Genomic DNA, 12,949 nt, shown 5'->3' with positions numbered 1-12,949 from the left:
AAAAAGTGTCCTTGTTTGAACCCACCCCCGAACACCTATGGTGAAAATTGAAGTTTAAAAATTGTCCTGTTCTTACACAAATTTTAAATTCTGCCTGCCTTTGCTGTTTCCCGCCTATGCTGTCCCTGACTAATAAAACCAAGAGCTGTTTCTGGATGTATCTAGACAACCTGAGGAGGAAACCGCTCTGTGGAAGTTTTTGCTGTCCCTAAGTGATTAACTGGCTTGTCTTGGCTTCTGTAGCCAGCTTGCAGGAGGCCTCAAAAAAACCCCTCCCTCCTCAAACTAGGAGGAAACGTGTGTGACTATATGATAACTTTAAGTGTGTGACTATATGATTTTCTTGCCTGTGTGACAATGTGCCTTTAAAAGACCCTTTCAATTTAAACTCAGGGCTCTTCTCATACCAGAATATCTGGAGAGACAGTTGCCGGTAAAGACCCCCTTTTACAATTCTCAGTTGGACGTTCTGGTTCCTTTTCTGTGCGACAGCCTCACCACAAGTCCAGCTGCGGAGAGACTGGGATCCAGGGTGGTCAGATTCCCAAGTGGCAGATGTCCACTGGCTGCCGCCAGCCCAGCACTGCGGGAGTTGGTGTTTAGTGGGTGCAGAGTCTCAGTCTGGGAGATGAGAGAGTTCTGGAGAGGGACAGTGGTGATGTTTGCACAGCAGTGTGAACGTGCTCAATACCCCTGACCTGGACACTTAGATGGTCAAGATGGTCAGTTCTATGTTACGAATGTTTCACCACAATAAAGATTATTCCTTAGAGAGAGATACTGACGGGTGCACTGAGAGATGGGCTTAGATGGGGCCCACTTGGGTTGGGCCCCAACCTTAAGCCATGCAGCTTGCGTGGCGCCGTGGCTGGGCGCTCGCAGGCGTCAGTGGCATGGCCAGGGAGGTCAGTCCCCAGCCCAGGATGGCGCAGGCAGCAGAAAGGCGTCCTGGCGAGGGATCATCCCGGGGCTGTCCAGGGCCAGGGGACCCTCGGGCTGCAGCAGCGAGTAGGACTAATGGTCCCAGAAGGAGCGCGGCTGTGAGGGCGTCGTGTCCATCCATACTCGGGTGGCCAAACGGCAGAGAGCAGGTGTCCGCGAGAGCCCTCTTGACCCGCGGGCGGAGCGGCGGACCCCGGGTCGCGGTGCGTGCGGCCCGTCTCTGGACCCTGCGGGCCGGGTCCACACAGCTGTGGGGTGGCGAAGCCTGGAGCCCGGGAGCCCGGGACCCCGGGCCGCAGCCGCACCGCATAGTGAGCCCCGGGGACGTGTGCCAGGCGCGGTCGGGGGCGGGAGTCAGGACGGGGAGGGAGCCAAGGAGCGACAGGGGCAACCGGGGCGCCGCCCAGGGCCATACTCTGCCAGAGACTGCGCGACGGCCGCCGTGAGCCTCCCAGCGCCCGGGCACCGCCGCGCGCCCCGGGCCACCTGCTCCCCGGGGCCCAGCAGCCGCGCGGCTACCCCAGTCCAACGCCCCGCTCTCTGCCGGCGCCACCCCGCCCACCCGCCACACCCGTCACCGCTCGGCTCCACTCGGTCCCATCCGCCACCGCTTGGCTCCACCCGCCACCGCTCGACTTCACTCGCCACCGTCCGGCTCCGCTTGGTCCCATCCGCCAGCATTCGGCTCAGATGGCAGCCTGAAGGTGGGGTGCAGGTGTAGGTCCTGCAGAGCGACAGCTGAGGGGCAGGTGTTGGTGCAGCAGAGTGACAGCTGGGCTGCAGGTGTAGGAAGTGGGCACCTGGCAGACGGGAGGTTTGCCCCTACTTTAGCTGGTTCCCGAGTGTCCACCTTCTGACTGCATCCTTCACCCTCTCCGCGAGCCAGACGGAGCCTCTCAGCAGGTGGGAAGCCGAGCGTGCAGGGCGTCAGCAGTCCAGGGGATCTGCCATCACCGGACAGGGGCTACCTCAGCAGAGCTTGAGCCACGACGCCAGGTGTAGTGGATTGAATCATGCCCCCCGCCAACTCATTGCAGCTTGAATTGTGTCCCCCAAGTTTTATGAATTAGAGACTTAGGGAGGTCAAGATGGCGGAAGAGGAGAGGTGCCTGCCGCTTTTCCGCCACCAGTAGAAGCAGCCTGAGGCCCGCGCCGGATGCAGCTGTAGCAGAGTCAGCGCAAAGGAACGGCTTCGAAAGGGTGTCTTTACCCTGCCGAGAACCGGGAATCTTCCCCCAACGCAAGCAAGGGACCCCCCGGTTCGCCGCAGCCCGCGTCTCAGCCGCAGCCGCAGAAGTGGAAACATGGAGGCCTGAACAGCGTGTGTCACCCCAGGCTGCAGCGGTGACCACAGCTTCTGACCCCCACCCCCCGCCTCCACCTGCCCGTCCCTGGAGCTGGAAGCAATTCAACTGGCGGCCGAGAAAGGGAGACGTCCAGTGGGAGAGGCAGAATTTCCATGGAGACCACATGCCCTGCAGGGCCGCCACTGCGTGATCCAACTGGTAGGCTTCACAGCTGCCACCCAGCTTCATTCCCAGCTCAGCCCAGTGCATACAAAGCCGGGAGACGTCTGGCAGGGGAGGCGGGAACTCCACAGGGTCCACGCTGCTGCTGCACAATCCAGCAGCAGGTAGGCTTCACCACCGCCACCCGGCTCCATCCCAAGCCCCGCCTAGCGCACACAGGGCAGGGAGACATCCTGCAGGGGAAGGGGAAGCTCTGCAGAGACCACACGCTCTGCGGTGCCTCGGTGCATCCCAGCAGCCCGGAACAGAGCACACAGGAACAGGGAGTCACTGAGGTAGCGATACCAAATTGGCAACCACAGCAACATCTTAGTCAGTCAATAGTGCCAAACCTGTGGACTGTGAAACCCCCTGCCACAATGAATAAACAACAAAGAAAAGATAGAAATACAAAAAATCAAGAAAGTACACCACCAAAAGATAATAAATCTCAAGCTCTAGATCCTATAGAACAAGAAGCCCTTGAAGTGACTGACAAGGAATTTCAAGTGATAATTCTGAGGAAACTGAATGAGATACAAGAAAACTCAGGTAGACATCATGATGAAATGAGGAAAAGTATACAGGACCTGAAAGAGGAAATGTACAATAAATCAATGCCCTGAAAAAAAATGTAGCAGAACTTGCCGAACTGAAGAAGTTATTCAGGGAAATAAAAAACACAACGGAGAGCTTAACCAACAGGCTTGTGGAACTTGAAGAGAGAACCTCTGAACTTGAAGATGGGCTGTTTGAAATAACACAAGCAGACAAAAAAAAAAAAAAAAGAAAGAAAGAAAGAAAGAAAGAAAGAAAAAAGAATCAAAGGCATTGAAGAAAATCTGAGAGAGATATCAGATAACCTTAAGCGCTCAAATATCCGACTCATGGGTATTCCAGAAGGGGAGGAAAAAGGAAATTGCATTGAAAACATATTCAACAAAATAGTGGCAGAAATCTTCCCAGGTATAGGAAAAATCACAGATCTTCAGATCCAGGAAGCTCAACGATCTCCAAATGTATTCAACTCAAAAAGGCCTTCTCCAAGACACGTTATAGTCAAATTGGCAAAACTCAAAGACATAGAGAGAACCTTAAAAGCTGCAAGAGAGAAGCATCAAATCATCTATAAGGGAGCCCCAATCAGACTAACATCAGACTTTTCATCACAAACCCTAAAAGCCAGAAAGGAAAGGGATGATATATTCAAAACACTAAAAGAGAGATTGCCAGCCAAGAATACTCTACCCTGCAAGGCTATCCTTCCGAAATAAAGGGCATAATATATTTCTCAGATAAACATAAACTGCGGGAGTTCACCACCACACGACCACCCTTACAAGAAATTCTCAAGGGAGTACTGGGTTTGGTTCCTGAAAAATAACTACCACTGCCGTAAAAACCCAAGAAAAATCTAAAGCCACTAGTATAATACAAATGGCATTCATGAAGAGAAAACAAACAAACAAAAAGGCTATCTGCAACCTAAGGAACCAACAAACACAGAAAACAAACAGTAAATCAGAAAGCAAGGAACAAAAGACACTGAAGCCAACCAAACAACAATCAACAAAATGCTAGGAATAAACCAACACTATTCAATAACAACTCATAATGTAAAAGGCTTAAATTCCCCAATCAAAAGACACAGACTTGCTGACTGGATTAAAAAGGAGGTCCCAACTATACGCTGCCTTCAAGACACCCACCTCACCTATAAAGACTCACATAGACTAAGAGTGAAAGGATGGGAAAAGATTTACCATGCAAACAGAAAAGAAAAACGAGCTGGAGTAGCTATTCTTATATCTGACAAAGTAGACTTTAAACTAAAAACCATAAAAAGAGACGACGAGGGAACTATATAATGATAAAAGGACTGATCCATCAAGAAGACATAACAATCATAAATATGTACGCACCCAATGTTGGAGCAGCCAGATTTATAAAACAAACTCTATTAGAACTAAAGAAGGAAATAGACACTACTACCATAATAGCAGGGGACCTGAACACCCCACTGTCAATATAGGACAGATCATCTAGGCAAAGAATCAGCAGAGAAACACAAGATCTAAAAAATACTCTAGACCAGTTGGACTTGGCAGATATCTACAGAACATTCCACCCAACAACCTCAGAATATTCATTCTTCTCATCAGCACATGGATCATTCTCCAGGATAGATCACATATTGGGTCATAAATCAAGTCTCAACAAATTCAAAAAAATTGGAATTATCCCATGTATCTTGTCAGACCATAATGGATTAAAACTAGAAATCAATAACAAACAAAATTCTGGAAACTACACAAACACATGGAAATTAAACCGCATTCTACTTAATGACATATGGGTCCAAGAAGAAATCAAGCAGGAAATCAAAACATTTATTGAAACTAATGAAAATAATGATACATCATTATTATTATCCCAAAACCTGTGGGATACTGCAAAAGCGGTATTAAGGGGGAAATTTATTGCATTAAATGCTCACCTCAGAAGAATGGAAAGATGGCAAGTGAACAACCTAACACTTCACCTTAAAGATCTAGAAAATCAAGAACGATCCAAACCTAAAGTTAGCAGACGGAAAGAAATCATTAAGATCAGAGCAGAACTTAAAGAAATTGAAACCCAAAAAACAATACAAAAGATCAATGAATCAAAAAGTTGGTTTTTTGAAAAGATAAATAAAATTGACAAACCATTAGCATGGCTAAAAAAAAAAAAAAAAAAAGGAAGAGAGAAGATTCAGATAACAAAAATTAGAAATGAAAAAGGAGATATTACAACTGATTCATCTGGAATACAAGGAATCATTCAAGACTACTATAAACAACTATACACCAACAAGTTTGAAAATCTGGAGGAAATGGATAAATTTCTGAACACACACCAGCTCCCAAAACTGAGCCATGAAGATACAGAAAATCTGAACAGACCAATAACAATAAAGGAGATTGAAGCAGTTAGCAGAAAGCTCCCAACAAAGAAAAGCCCAGGACCAGATGGATTCACAGCAGAATTTTACCAAACATTCAAAGAGGAATTGACACCAATTCTTTACAGACTATTCCAAAAGATTGAAACAGACGCAAGTCTCCCTAACTCTTTCTATGAAGCAAACATCATCCTGATATCAAAACCAGGTAAAGACATAACCAGAAAAGAAAACAACAGGCCGATATCCTTGATGAATATAGATGCAAAAATCCTCACTAAAATACTAGCAAACAGAATACAGCAACACATACGTAAAATTATTAACTACAATCAAGTGGGATTCATCCAGGGATGAAAGGTTGGTTCAACTTATGCAAATCAATAAATGTGATACACCATATTAATAAAATCAAACACAAGGACCATATGATCATCTCTGTAGATGCTGAAAAAACATTTGATAAAATTCAACACTCATTCATGACAAAGACCCTCTATAAGTTAGGTATAGAGGGAAAGCATCTCAAAATAATTAAAGCCATATATAATAAACCCATTGCCAATATCATCCTGAATAGGGAAAAGCTGAAAGCTGTTCCTTTAAGAACAGGAACTAGACAAGGCTGCCCACTCTCACCACTCCTATTCAACATAGTGTTGGAAGTACAAGCCAGAGCAATCAGAGAAGAGAAGGAAATAAAGGGCATCCAGATTGGAAAAGGTGAAGTCAAACTGTCCCTGTTTGCAGATGACATGACCCTATATATCGAACAGCCTAAAGCCTCTACAAAAAAAAAAAAAAAAAAAAAAAAAAAAAAAAAAAAACTCTTGGAGGTGATAAATGACTTCAGCACAGTAGCAGGATACAAAATCAACACACAAAAATTAGTAGCATTTCTATTCTCTAATAGTGAACATGCAGAAAGAGAAATCAAGAAAGCCTGCCCATTTACAACAGCCACCAAAAAAAATAAAATACTTAGGAATTGAGTTAACCAAGGATGTGAAAAATCTCTATAATGAGAACTACAAACCACTGCTGAGAGAAATTAGAGAGGATACAAGAAGATGGAAAGATATCCCATGCTCTTGGATTGGAAGAATCAACATAGTGAAAATGTCCATACTACCCAAAATGATATACAAATTTAATGCAATCCCCATCAAAAGTCCAATGACATTTTTCTCAGAAATGGAAAGAACTATCCAGAAATTTATGTGGAATAACAAAAGACCACGCATAGCCAAAGCAACGCTGAGCAAAAAAAATAAAGCTGGAGGCATAACACCACCTGACTTTAAACTATACTACAAAGCTATAATAACCAAAACAGTATGGCACTGGCATAAAAACAGACACACTGATCAATGGATTAGAATAGAGAATCCAGAAATCAACCCACACACCTACAGCTATCTGACCTTTGACACAGGCATCGAGCCTATACTCTGGGGAAGAGACTGCCTCTTTAGCAAATGGTGCTGGGAGAACTCGATATCAATATGCAGGAGAATGAAACTAGACCCACATCTTTCACCATACACTAAAGTCAACTCAAAATTCATTAAAGAATTAAATACACACCCTGAAACAATAAAACTTCTTAAAGAAAACATAGGAGAGACACTTCAGGAAATAGGACTGGACACAGACTTCATGAATACGACCCCCAAAGCACGGGCAACCAAAGGAAAAATAAACAAATGGGATTATATCAAACTAAAGAGCTTCTGCACAGCAAAAGAAACAATTAACAGAGTTAAAAGACAACCAACAGAGTGGGAGAAAATATTTGCAAAATATACATCTGACAAAGGATTAATATCCAGAATATACAAGGAACTCAAACAACTTTACAAGAAAAAAACAAGCAACCCAATTAAAAAATGGGCAAAAGAGCTAAGTAGGCATTTCTCTAAGGAAGATATACAAATGGCCAACAGACATATAAAAAAATGCTCAACATCACTCAGCATCCGGGAAATGCAAATCAAAACTACACTGAGATACCATCTCACCCCAGTTAGGATGGCTAAAATCCAAAAGACTCTGAACAATAAATGCTGGCAAGGTTGCGGAGAAAAAGGAACTCTCATACATTTTTGGTGGGACTGCAAAATGGTGCAGCCTCTATGGAAAATGGTATGGAGGTTCCTCAAACAATTCCAAATAGATCTTCCATATGACCCAGCTATCCCACTGCTGGGAATATACCCAGAGGGATGGAAATCACCAAGTCGAAGGTATACCTGTTCCCCAATGTTCATCGCAGCACTATTTACAATAGCCAAGAGTTGGAACCAGCCCAAATGTCCATCATCGGATGAGTGGATACGGAAAATGCAGTATATCCACACAATGGAATACTACTCTGCTATAAAAAGGAATGAAATAGTGCCATTTGCAACAACATGGATGGACCTTGAGATAATTATATTAAGTGAAACAAGTCAGGCACAGAAAGAGAAATACAACATGTTCTCACTTATTGGTGGGAGCTAAAAAGAGATAAATAAATTCACACACACACACACACACACACACACACACACACACACACACACGCAAAAAAAAAAAAAAACGGCATGGGGGGGAGATATAATAGCTATAATTCCTTGAAGTTGATACGATGAGCAAACAGAAAGGACATTGTTGGGAGGGAGAGGGGAGAGAGAGGAGGGAGGGAGTTTTCAGTAATGGGCCACAATTATAAACAACATTGTATATTGACAAAATAAAATTAACAAAATAAATAAATAAATAAATAAACTTAGCCCCCACTGTGACTGTTAAGAGGGTGGGAAATCCTATTATGGTAATTGAAAGTTGGAACCTTAAAGAGGTGACTGGATTGTAGGACCATGCAGTAGTGAATGGATTAAAAATGGTGCTCAGGGGCGTGTTTCTGAGGGCTTTAAAAGAAGAGGAGAGCCTGACTGTCTCTCTCTCTCTCTGTCTTGCTTCCTCCCACCATGTGATCTGCTGGTACCCGCCAGCTGCTGCTGCTTTTCCTCCATGAGTAGAAGCAGCCGGAGGCCTGCGCCAGATGCAGCTGTCCCAGAATCCTAAGCCAAATAAAACTCTTTCCATTATAAATTACCCAGTCTCAGGTATTCTGTTACAGCAACACAAAAATGGGCTAATACACCAGGGTCTGTGACTAAATTTTGCCACAGACTGGCTGAGTTCTTGGATAATTTGCCAAGAAATGGAGACTTTTATGTAAGTGTGCTTATGTACAAATACATATACACCTCTATATATCTCTCTCACCGTATAAATATCTCACTATATATCTCTCACTGTGTATCTCTCATTATATAAAAACCTTACTATTTATTTATTTCATTATGTATCTCTCACTGTATAAGACTCTCATTATACGAATATCTCACTATATAAACATCTCACTATAAAAATATCTCATTACATATCTCACTATATAAATATCTCAGCATATCTCACTTTACATCTCTCACTGTATATCTCTCATTATACACACAATCGAACTCTCTTCTCTCATGTTCTTTTCCATCTATCACAATATTATCGATGTCACTGGCTCCAAGAAGCAGCAATCACTGGCTGCTTCTGACCTTAATTGGGTCGACACACATGGAGTTTAGGACAAGGTCAGGCCGATGTCCTCAGTGTCAGCTCTCTGCAGGTCATCAGCTGGGGGACACTTGGGTGACTTCTGAGATGTGCTGACCATTCCTGCCCATCTCCAGGCACCACGGGTACATTGCTGAGGGTCAGACTGGACAATGGGTAGATTGTGGTGACAAGACCTACCCAGGGCAATGTGGGTGCCCAGACACCTCAATCCCAACACCTGGCATGGTCCAGTGACTGCCATCCCTGGCTGCACTGCAGACACTCTCGGGATGCTTCTTTTTCATTCTGGCTAGTTGATTTGAAATTCTTATGTGGTCGTCATAGGGTTCAGGGCTACCTGTGATCCAGGTGGAGGCCCCTTCTCAGTCTGGCTTCCACTCTCATCTACTGAAAGGAAACAAGCAATGTAGACAGCAAGATGAAGACAGAAGTTTTGAGAAATGGTTCCAGGTCCAGAGCTGTGTGGCCCCCCATCCCCACCCCAACACCCCAGGGCTCTGTGAACCCATGGGGGTGGGTTCGTTCTGTTGATGGGAACTGTAGGGACAGAGACACCAGTATTGCACGGGTTAATGTTAGGATTATGCCTCGAGGTTTAGGGCTGGATATCATGGTTGTGGTCGGGGTTGGTTCTCAGGTAACCTCAAACCCTTCCTTAACTTGAAAGGGCTGAGGCCAGTGTTACCTGTACTCAGTTGCATTTTTCTAGGATCCCAATTTGCTCCAGCACTTGTTTAAAATTCCCCATATTACCTTGTAATATGTCCAGTGCAGTCAGTCTCCAGCACGTTGTTTCAATCCTGTAACCCTCAACAGGCAGGTGGATGTTTCGTCAACCTTTGATTTCCTTCCTCAGCATTCTGAGCACATCAGGACAGCCACGACACATCTGCAGGGATTACTTTTAGCACTTTTCTTAGAGGACTTAAATGCTGTTTTCGAGACTCTGGGTTTCATCACAACTTCATTGCTTGTGATGCACTTGCCAACTCCAGGTCAGCCTGTTGTTTTTCTGTGAACTCACCACCTCTCTCTCTGTCAACAGCAGAATCTGATCAGAAATTGGCTCCCACGTCGAATGCTGTATGCCAGTCACAGCCCTGAGGGAAAGAGGTCTTCAAGTCTGAACCTGTGGGCTGCCCACCTAGCTCCCTGGAGCTGTGCCTGGACAGGGCCTTGAGACCTATGGGGCCTCCATGTTGGGCAGTGCCCCCAATGCTCAGAGCCCACCCGGCACAGGATCAGTAGCTTTCTCCCCAGTGCCCACCGGCCTCTCACTGAAGACACACTCAGTCTGTTCAGAGACATGGTTTTCTTCTCTGTGTGAGGATTCACTCCCAGAAGGGACCAGGGGCAGAAGGAGGAGCAGAGGAGGGGGCACCATCCCCATCTCCCCCCTGCTCCTCTGTGGAACCCTGGCCCTGGACACCAGCCTTTTATACCCCATCTCAAGCTCCCCAGCTTCAGACAGGTCACAGTGGAGTCCCCAAAATGTTACTCCCATGACTCCATCCATCTACCACCTCCTAGAGCATTCTCCTCCTGGGTACCTGCCCAGGCAGATTTGTCCCATGACTCCTTCCCTTCTCCAGGCCCCGCCTCCCTCTCCCCAATTCCAGAGACTTCATTTTACAGGTGGAACGTTTGGGTCTGGGGGAGATGACCTACCCAGGAGCATATGCAAATTATATGTCGGGCAGCCTCTGACCAAGACCGCAGTGGTCTCCTCCCACCCCCCTCACGCTGTTTCCAGGAGCTGGAGGATCAGGGACCAAGAGCCCACAGCTGGGGAGGGCTCTGTGATTACAGGGTTTGGGCCCACCCCACCACCGAAGCCCTGCTCTGTAAACATGCCCCAGATCCTGGGGCTGCAATTGCCCCCTCTGCTATGATGCCTGATACCCAGCCTAAGACTGGACCCATAGAGAAGGGGTTGGGGGCTCGGGGAACTGGTTTCCTGACTCCTTTTCCTTGTCTCTTGAGTTCCCACTCACGTCCCTGCCTGGCTTCTGCCTCTAAGGCTACAGAGATCAGAGGAAACAGGAAAGGCCAAAGGGGTTCTGGTGGAGGCGGGCCCCTCCTAGCCCATCTCAGTCTCCATGTCCTCCCCTGGTTCTCTCCCTGGGCCCAGGAGGTGATTTAAGCAGGGCTTGGTTCCCATGAGACCCAGCTGAGAGTCCAAGTTCTCCGTGGCCTCCTGGACTCTCCCACCTTTGGGACTGAGAACAAGGTACACAGCCTGCACTGTAGCTTTGTCTGGGGATGATGTTTATTGGAACAGGAGGCCAGAAGGACATGGAGGGGAGCCAAGTGGGACATGGAGGGGATCCGCACCCGTCCACAGACCATGAACCCTTAAGGAACCCCTGCCTCCCACATTTTCTGCCTCATCTCTGGTCATGAAAATGGAGGGTGTGTTTGATCGGTCACATCTGTCTCTACACTCCTGGGGAATATGAGAGGTCAAGAGAAGTTCTCTGAAGTTCCCTCAGTGCTGGGTTGTGGAGGTGTGTGGTGGCCACACACTCTCTGTTGAGATGTGGTTTTACTGCTGACTCACTTGCCCTTCCTGCAAACATAGGGCTTCTCCCCTGTGTGTGTCCTCTGGTGTCGCATGAGGTGTGACTTACAGCCAAAGCCTCTCCCACACTCCCTGCAAACATAGGGCTTCTCCCCTGTGTGTGTCCTCTGGTGTCAGATGAGGCCTGACTTGTTACTGAAGCCTCTCCCACACTCTCCACACTTGACTTTTGCAATTCTTGAGATTCTTACCCCCACAGATAACTTGCCTGTGTTCTCTGGATTCACCTTCTGGCCTGTTCTGGACTCTCCTTCCATCTCACTCTCCCTAGAACTCCCCATTTGGCCTTTGGGCGGGCTGGAAAATGTGCTTGAAATCCTCCTGTGCCTTGTCCTCTTATATAAGGGTTGGACCTTTCTTTGGCCTCTTGACCTTCGGCCTCATCATTCCAGCTGTGTGGATCAGGATGTTGCTGCTCCTGATTCTGACCCACTGCACAGAGATCTCCTGGCTGGAGATGTTCTCTTGCAGATGTCTCTGGGAAGGTTGGAGAGGAGTGATTGTGTTCCACATGTTGCCTGAGGAATTTCTGACTGGAGAACGCCAGAGGGCATGAAGAACAAGGGTGGATCTCTGGCTTTGGTTCCGCTGAAAGCAGAAGGTTTTGGTCAGGGGAGGTGTAGACAACTGGGCCATCTGCTTTGTTGTATGGTAAGGCCTGCTCCACTAATCATTCCTCATGTGTTAATACAAGCTGTCTCCCACCGAGCATTCCTTTACAGTCTATTTTTCATTCTGTTTTTGTTTACTACATCTTCCACAGAAATCTAGAAAGCCCACATCAAGGGCCTTGTCTATGGATCAGCCAAACCAGGGACCTTCAATAGCATCAGAGGCAGCTTCAGTCTTTATACAGAAGGAACTGCAGTGACTTCCCCCCCACACACACTACAATTATCTTCTAGGTCATATCATATCCTCTTCTCTCCCTAATCTCTGGGTACTTTTCCTGATAGAGCATCTGCAGCTATTTTATTCTACTGAGAAATAATAACTCTGGATTACATAGATGGTGATAGAGTTTGGATGTGTTGTCCCCCCAAAACTCATGTGAAAATCTGATCCCCAATATGGCAGTGTTGGGAGCTGTTTGAATCATGGGGGCAGATCCCTCATGAATGAATTACTGTTCTCCCTGGAAGGTGGCAGTAGTGAGCGAGTTCTCACTCTATTAGTTCCCATGAGGGCTGGTTGTTTAAAAGACCCTAGCACCTCCCCCAACTCTTTCTCTTGCTTCCTCTTGCCGCTTGTACCCGCCAGCTGCCTACCACTTTCCACCATGAGTAGAAGCAGCCTGAGGCTCATGCCAGGTGCAGCTGTCCCAGAATCATAAGCTAAATAAAACTCTGTTCT

The 12,949-nt window shown here is 46.6% G+C and overlaps 1 pseudogene; it reads right to left on the bottom strand.

The window, feature by feature from the left end:
• Window positions 1-1,296: 1,296 nt before the first annotated feature.
• LOC134369091 (histone-lysine N-methyltransferase PRDM7-like) overlaps window positions 1,297-12,949 on the bottom strand; it is a 31,014-nt pseudogene continuing 19,361 nt past the window's right edge.

The sequence above is a fragment of the Cynocephalus volans genome, unplaced genomic scaffold (genome assembly GCF_027409185.1).
Source record: "Cynocephalus volans isolate mCynVol1 unplaced genomic scaffold, mCynVol1.pri scaffold_35, whole genome shotgun sequence".
Classification (NCBI taxonomy): domain Eukaryota; kingdom Metazoa; phylum Chordata; class Mammalia; order Dermoptera; family Cynocephalidae; genus Cynocephalus; species Cynocephalus volans.
Note: the sequence above shows the minus strand (reverse complement) of the source record. Positions and strands in the feature narration are given on the sequence as shown.